The sequence below is a fragment of the Amblyraja radiata genome, chromosome 29, assembly GCF_010909765.2.
Source record: "Amblyraja radiata isolate CabotCenter1 chromosome 29, sAmbRad1.1.pri, whole genome shotgun sequence".
Taxonomy (NCBI): domain Eukaryota; kingdom Metazoa; phylum Chordata; class Chondrichthyes; order Rajiformes; family Rajidae; genus Amblyraja; species Amblyraja radiata.
Window position 1 is genome coordinate 16,482,327 of NC_045984.1, and position 7,622 is coordinate 16,489,948.

General features: G+C 40.6%; 1 long non-coding RNA gene across 1 annotated transcript; it reads left to right on the forward strand.

Annotated features, from left to right (window-relative positions):
* Positions 1–5,726: 5,726 nt before the first annotated feature.
* LOC116989358 lies at positions 5,727–6,889 on the forward strand. The gene is made up of 2 exons (XR_004416225.1): positions 5,727–5,893; positions 6,111–6,889. It is a non-coding gene; the product is annotated as an uncharacterized LOC116989358 (long non-coding RNA).
* The last annotated feature ends 733 nt before the right edge of the window (positions 6,890–7,622 follow it).

Genomic DNA, 7,622 nt, shown 5'->3' on the forward strand with positions numbered 1-7,622 from the left:
TAGGAGTAGAATTAGGCCATTTGGCCCATCAAGTCTACGCCATACAACCATGGCTGATCTGTCTCTCCCTCCTAACCCCATTCTCCTGCCTTCTCCTCGTAACCTCTGACACCTGTAAATCCTCATTAAATTTGATTTAATGCCAATTTGGGTCATAGCTAATATTAATGAACATGAGATTATGTGGTTTAAGCTTATCCCCACTTTGGACCTCAATCACCTGTATGTCTGTGGTGGAGATGTTATTGTGAAACACAAACTTAATAAACACTAGTCTTGAAACGAAAGATACCAACACTGAAGCAGGTGATAGGCTCTACAAGTCCTCATTGAGATATTTTTTGCAAGTGGTAAAGGTTACAAGTCAAGATGTGCCATATAATACATTGTAGAATTTCCATGTAGAGTACATCACTGTAGTGAGTAATGTTGTACAATATACTCGTGCATCTATAATAGTGCACCTGAAATGCTTCTCTCTCCGGATATTGCTGACTATCTGGCTATTTTTGCATTTTCTATTTTAAGTTTGGAATTTCAGCATCAAAAGTGTTTTGCATTTATGATACAGATTCCTATTATTTATATAATCACCTTCTGAGACTGGGCAGTATCTTCCAACACTAACACGATTATCAGGTTCAAAGTCTCCAGATGTATCTTTCTGAGTCTGACCAGGGTTCATTTCATTCTCATGAAACCAATGAAAGATAAGGATCTAACATCAATCCCTACAGAAGATATCAAATTCCAGGTCAGATTCTCCATTGTCAAGATGCTAATTCTGCAATAAATATTTATATATTTCAAAATTTGTGTTAGCATTTATTGGGAAGCTCCTCAGTCCAACAGAGCATCCCATTATCCCATAATATAGAAAATACGTGCAGGAGTAGGCCATTCGGCTCTTCGAGCCAACACTGCCATTCAATGTGATCATGGTTGAGCATCCACAATCAGTACCTCGTTCCTGCCTTCTCACCATATCCTTTGATTCCTCTAGCCCTAAGAGCTCTATCTAACTCTCTTGAATACATCCAGTGAATCGGCCTCCACTGCCTTCTAAGGCAGAGAATTCCACAAATTCACAACCCTGGGTGAAAATGTTTTTCTTCATCTCAGTTCTAAATGGCCTACCCCTTATTCTTAAACTGTGGCCCCTGGTTGTGGACGCCCCCAACATTAGGATAATGTTTCCTGCATCTCGCTTGCCCAATCCTTTAATAATATTACATCAGTTAGAGCTGAAAAAAACCATTCGGTTGGCAGGACTAACCATGCTCCTGATTTGTATGCTCAGCTAACACCCCCACAGAATCTATCATGCATCTCTATCATACAGACTGGCATTTAGTTATAAAATGTGCATAGATAAACAGAATGGGTATGGATATGATGCAAATTTGGAGTGAATGTAGACAGACACAGGTATAGAAACATAGAAAATAGCTGCAGGAGTAGGCAATTCGGCCCTTCGAGCCTGCACCGCCATTCAATATGATCATGGCTGATCATCCAACTCAGTATCCTGTACCTGCCTTCTCTCCGTACCCCCTGATCCCTTTAGCCACAAGGGCCACATCTACAGTAACTCTCTCTTAAATATAGCTAATGAACTGGCCTCAACTACCTTCTGTGGCAGAGAATTCCAGAGATTCACCACTCTCTGTGTGAAAAATGTTTTTTTCATCTCGGTCCTAAAAGATTTCCCCCTTATCCTTAAACTGTGACCCCTTGTTCTGGACTTCCCCAACATCAGGAACAATCTTCCTGCATCTAGCCTGTCCAACCCGTTAAGAATTTTGTAAGTTTCTATAAGATTCCCCCTCAATCTTCTAAATTATAGCGAGTACAAGCCGAGTCTATCCAGTCTTTCTTCATATGAAAGTCCTGACATCCCAGGAATCAGTCTGGTGAACCTTCTCTGTACTCCCTCTATGGAAAGAATGTTTTTCCTCAGATTAGGAGACCAAAACTGTACGCAATACTCCAGGTGTGGTCTCACCAAGACCCTGTACAACTGCAGTAGAACTTCCCTGCTCCTATACTCAAATCCTTTTGCTATGAATGCTAACATAACATTCACTTTCTTCACTGCCTGCTGAACCTGCATGCCTACTTTCAATGACTGGTGTACAATGACACCCAGGTCTTGTTGCATCTCCCCTTTTCCTAATCGGCCACCATTCAGATAATTGTCTACTTTCCTGTTTTTGCCACCAAAGTGGATAACCTCACATTTCTCCACATTATACTGCATCTGCCATGCATTTGCCCACTCACCCAGCCTATCCAAGTCATCTTGCAGCCTCCTAGCCACCTGCTCACAGCTAACACTGCCCCCCAGCTTCGTGTCATCCGCACACTTGGAGATGTTGCATTCAATTCCCTCGTCCAAATCATTAATATATATTGTAAATAGCTGGGGTCCCAACACTGAGCCTTGCAGTACCCCACTAGTCACTGCTTGCCATTGTGAAAAGGACCTGTTTACTCCTACTCTTTGCTTCCTGTCTGCCAGTCAGTTCTCTATCCACATCAGTACTGAACCCCCAATACCGTGTGCTTTAAGTTTGTATACTAATCTCTTATCGAAAGCCTTCTGAAAGTCCAGATATAACACATCCATTGGTTCTCCCTTATCCACTCTACTAGTTACATCCTCGAAAAATTCTATAAGATTCGTCAGACATGATTTACCTTTCATAAATCCATGCTGACTTTGTCCAATGATTTCACCACTTTCCAAATGTGCTTCTATTCCATCTTTAATAACTGACTAGCAGCTTCCCCACTACCGATGTTAGACTAACTGGTCTGTAATTCCCCGTTTTCTCTCTCCCTCCCTTTTTAAAAAGTGGGGTTACATTAGCTACCCTCCAATCCTCAGGAACTACTCCAGAATCTAAAGAGTTTTGAAAAATGATCACTAATGCATCCACTATTTCTGGGGCTACTTCCTTAAGTACTCTGGGATGTAGCCTATCTGGCCCTGGTGATTTATCGCCCTTTAATCCATTCAATTTACCTAACACCACTTCCCGGCTAACCTGGATTTCACTCAGTTCCTCCATCTCATTTGACCCCCGGTCCCCTGCTATTTCCGGCAGATTATTTATGTCTTCCTTAGTGAAGACAGAACCAAAGTAGTTATTCAATTGGTCTGCCATGTCCTTGTTCCCCATGATCAATTCACCTGTTTCTGACTGCAAGGGACCTACATTTGTTTTAACTAATCTTTTTCTCTTCACATATCTATAAAAACTTATGCAGTCAGTTTTTATGTTCCCTGCCAGTTTTCCTTTGTATCCAGAACAAAGGTCAGGCATTCCTGTGGCATCGGGAAGCCTGAATAGCATTAATATTGTCTGCAAACAGCAGGTGAAAATGTATTAGATGGAGTTCAGCACTTTCTGATAACAGTTAGAAACACGTGAACATTCTCAAAGTATCACTAATGTATTACTTGTGTTATTCCCTGATCAAAAAAAGTTTTTTTTTCCCCTAACTGTCACCACTATCTTTATTTGAAACTGTCATTGCTAACAAAGATTGAGAAACATATTTGCCCAAATTAATATCCCCTGGTTTTGCGGTCAAGTAGAAATTGTAAAAAAAGTGAAATGCAATCCTGGCTGGGATTTCTCAATATTTAAAAATTGAATAGTTGGTGTGCAGGTACAGCAGGCAGTGAAGAAAGCTAATGGAATGTTGGCCTTCATAACAAGAGGATTTCAGTATAGGAGTAAAGAGGTTCTTCTGCAGTTGTATAGGGCTCTGGTAATACCACATCTGGAGTATTGTGTACAGTTTTGGTCTCCTAATTTGAGGAAGGACATCCTTGTGATTGAGGCAGTGCAGCGTAGGTTCACAAGATTGATCCATGGGATGGCGGGACTGTCATATGAGGAAAGATTGAAAAGACTAGGCTTGTATTCACTGGAGTTTAGAAGGATGAGGGCGGATCTCATAGATACATATAAAATTATAAAAGGACTGGACAAGCGAGATGCAGGAAAAATGTTCCCAATGTTGGGCGAGTCCAGAACCAGGGGCCCCAGTCTTAGAATAAAGGGGAGGCCATTTAAGACTGAGGTGAGAAAATACTTTTTCACCCAGAATTGTAAATTTGTGGAATTCCCTGCCACAGAGGGCAGAGGAGGCCAAATCACTGGATGAATTTAAGAGAGAGTTAGATAGAGCTCTAGGGGCTAGTGGAATTGAGGGATATGGGGAGAAGGTAGGCACGGGTTATTGATTGGGGACGATCAGCCATGATCACAATGAATGGCGGTGCTGGCTCGAAAGGCCTTCTCCTGCACCTATTTTCTATGTTTCTATGAAATTTCCCAAAATATAAATTATAACAAAGTCTTTTTTCTGATGCTTATTCGCTCTCATCTGTATTTGACTCCACCCATAGCAATGTGCTTAACACAAATCTCACATTTGGACCATTGCTGCTACAGAAAATGGATAAAACCAAATACTCCACATGGGATTGACCAAATCAGCAAATTCAGACATGGTGAAGGCTTCCCCAACACAATTGACCTTGCAAACACCAACTCACAAACATTTTGGGATTAGATTTGTACCACGGACTAGTCACATCACAGCCTGACATAGTTGTCTTCTCAGAATCATACTTTAAAGACAATCTGCCAGACTCCTTCATTACGATTCTTGGTTACGTTTTGTACCACTGCCAAGATAGATCCATCAGAAGAGGCCACATTGTGGTTTCCAGGCAGCAGCAAGGAGTAGCCCTTGAAGTTCTCAACATTGACTTAAAATCCTATGAAGTCCCCTGGCACCAGGTGAAACTGGCAAACAAACATCCTCCTGATTATCACCTTCCTTCCTCCCTCCCTCATCTGATGAATCAAAGCCCTTTCACATTGAACAACATCAGGAAATAGCACTACAAATAACAATGAGGCAGAATGTAGTCTGGGGTGGGACTTCAAGTTATAGTGGTAGCACCATTAGGAACTGAGATGTCTAATTCCTGATCAACATATCAGCCAGGTTATGTTTATGAAAGTGTGTCATCACAAGAGATATTAAAAAAATAAACTGCTGGAAGAGCACAATAGATCAAGCAGCAACTGGAGGCAAAGGGATGGTTGACACTTCGGGACAATAGATAAAATTGCAAATTGACCTGAGTGTGTAGGATAGCACTAGTGTATGGGGTGATTGCTGGTCGGCACGGACTGTGTGGGCCTTAGGGTCTGTATCACGCTTCATGTTGGGACGACAGATGGTGCAATGGGCTAAGTGTTCGGCTGGCGACCGGAAGGTGGCCGGTTCGAATCCCGCTTGGAGTGCATACTGTCGTTGTGCCCTTGGGCAAGACACTTCACCCACCTTTGCCTGTGTGTGAATGTGTGTGAGTGATTGGTGGTGGTCGGAGGGGCCGTAGGCGCAGAATGGCAGCCACGCTTCCGTCAGTCTGCCCCAGGGCAGCTGTGGCTACAGAAGTAGCTTACCACCACCGAGTGTGACTGAGGAGTGAATGAATAATGCGATGTAAAGCGCCTTGAGTATTAGAAAGGCGCTATATAAATCCCATCCATTATTATTATTATTAAAGTCTATAATACGTGTTTCAATAGTCAGATAATAGTGGGGAAGAAGCGGTCCTTGAATCTAATGGTATGTGCTTTCAAACTTTTTTTATCTTCTGCATAATGGGAGAGGAGAGAAGAGGGAATAACTGTGCTTTGAGTGGTCCTTAATTATGTTTTGTAAACGAGTTGTACCTTATTCATCTAGGCCCAATCGTTTGCTGATTCTGCATGGATTTTTAGATGAAAATGTGCACTTTTTCCACACAAATTTCCTAGTCTCTCAATTGATCAGAGCTGGAAAGCCATATCAGCTTCAGGTAAGACAAAATATGGTGAAAATTAAATAAACTGCAGATGCTTCTATACGTATAACATCAGGTCATTTACTCTGAAATATTAACTTTGTTCCCCTTGGCACAAATACTATCTGACCTGCTCAATATTTTAAGCACTATGCTTTATTTCAGTTTTTTGCATCTGCTAAATGTTGCTTTTGGTTTTGCTTTATGAATAATTAGTTGTCTGTTGCCACAGATTTACCCCAATGAACGACACAGTATTCGCTGCCCTGAGTCTGGAGAGCACTGTGAGATAATGCTGCTACACTTCCTACAGGAATACCTCTGAGAAAGAAAAATGATCAACAATTAAGAAATACAAGAAATGATTTTAGACCATTGCTGATATTCAGTCCCTGGTGACTTGCTTTTGTCAAACAACATATTTGCCAACCTCGCCAACACCCCAGAAATCTTCAATCATAACTACATCAGTTTACCATTTTCTTTATAACATCAGTTCTGAGCAAGGGGATAAAATGAATTTTTCAACTGTGATTTGATATGACTTGCTAGCCTAAATTTTGGTTAAATTTACATGAATTGTAACAATACAGCATGGAGTTGGTGTTGATTCACCTAAACTATTTACAGGCCTTAAACTCCATTATGATTGGGAGTGAGTATAAAGATCTAAATATTTATTCTCTCAACTTTGAAAGATATGTCCAAACCTGCTGTTGGGAATTTGACCAGCTTTGTTTTAAAAAAAGAACACTCTCTGGCTGTTTGGGTTAGCAGCCATGTTTCTGAAATTCATCCCCCTAGGAACTTGGTTTCACAATGCCATTCAGTAAAAGACTTATTTTAACCTCTACAAGCTGCACCACCCAGGGAGTGTGTTTCTGGGCACGAACCAACTACAACTTTGCTGAGTATTCAAAATGTGTATTAAAAGAAAATATTTTTATGAATTCTTATTCTTTTATAATGAGTGTATGGCATTGTAACTCATTAAATAATTGTATCGCTTAATTCAATCTGCATCTCAAATTCTTTACCGGCTTTAACCTTTTTAATCCTGAATCATCAGGCTTTTTAGTCCGGTTTCATAGATTTTGGCTGTCCTTGGGTTCCTCGTGAAACTGGCAGTTCTTAAAATCACATAATCTGTGTCTAAAACATGGAAGAAGCCGCAAGACAATCCTGTATATCCTCAATCCTGTCCTCATCCAACAGCAGTAACTTTCATTTTAATAAAGGGATTAACATGTTAAAATGTGCATTTTCGTAGACCTGTCAGGGGAAAAAAAATAATGCTCAGGCAAACAAAGGTAAACTATTCAATGAATTGAAGTGTGATCAAAATGGTGGATTTGCAGGGGTCCCGTGAAGATCTGAGGGCAAGGTAGGAAAGAATGAAGGAAAATTAAGCATGATGTTGTATGGTAACTTGATATTATAGTCTGGGAAAACCCTGGGCGTTTGTTTTAAAGTTGAACCAACAATGGAACATTAGGTCAATGATCATGTTTTTAAAACAGCAATGCGCAATTTTGGAAGGAAGCAAACTTAATTTTAATGATGAGACCTGAAATCCCATGGCTTATTCCAATGATCATCTCTAACACCATTTAGTGAAGACACATAGTAGTCATCAAGAAATTGGGTAAATGCCAGAATTGTGCGTGCATAAATCCTTATTACTTATTTCTAGTTACAGCTTTGTTTTATTAAACGTCCAGGTTGTGTAAAAGCCATAGCTGTA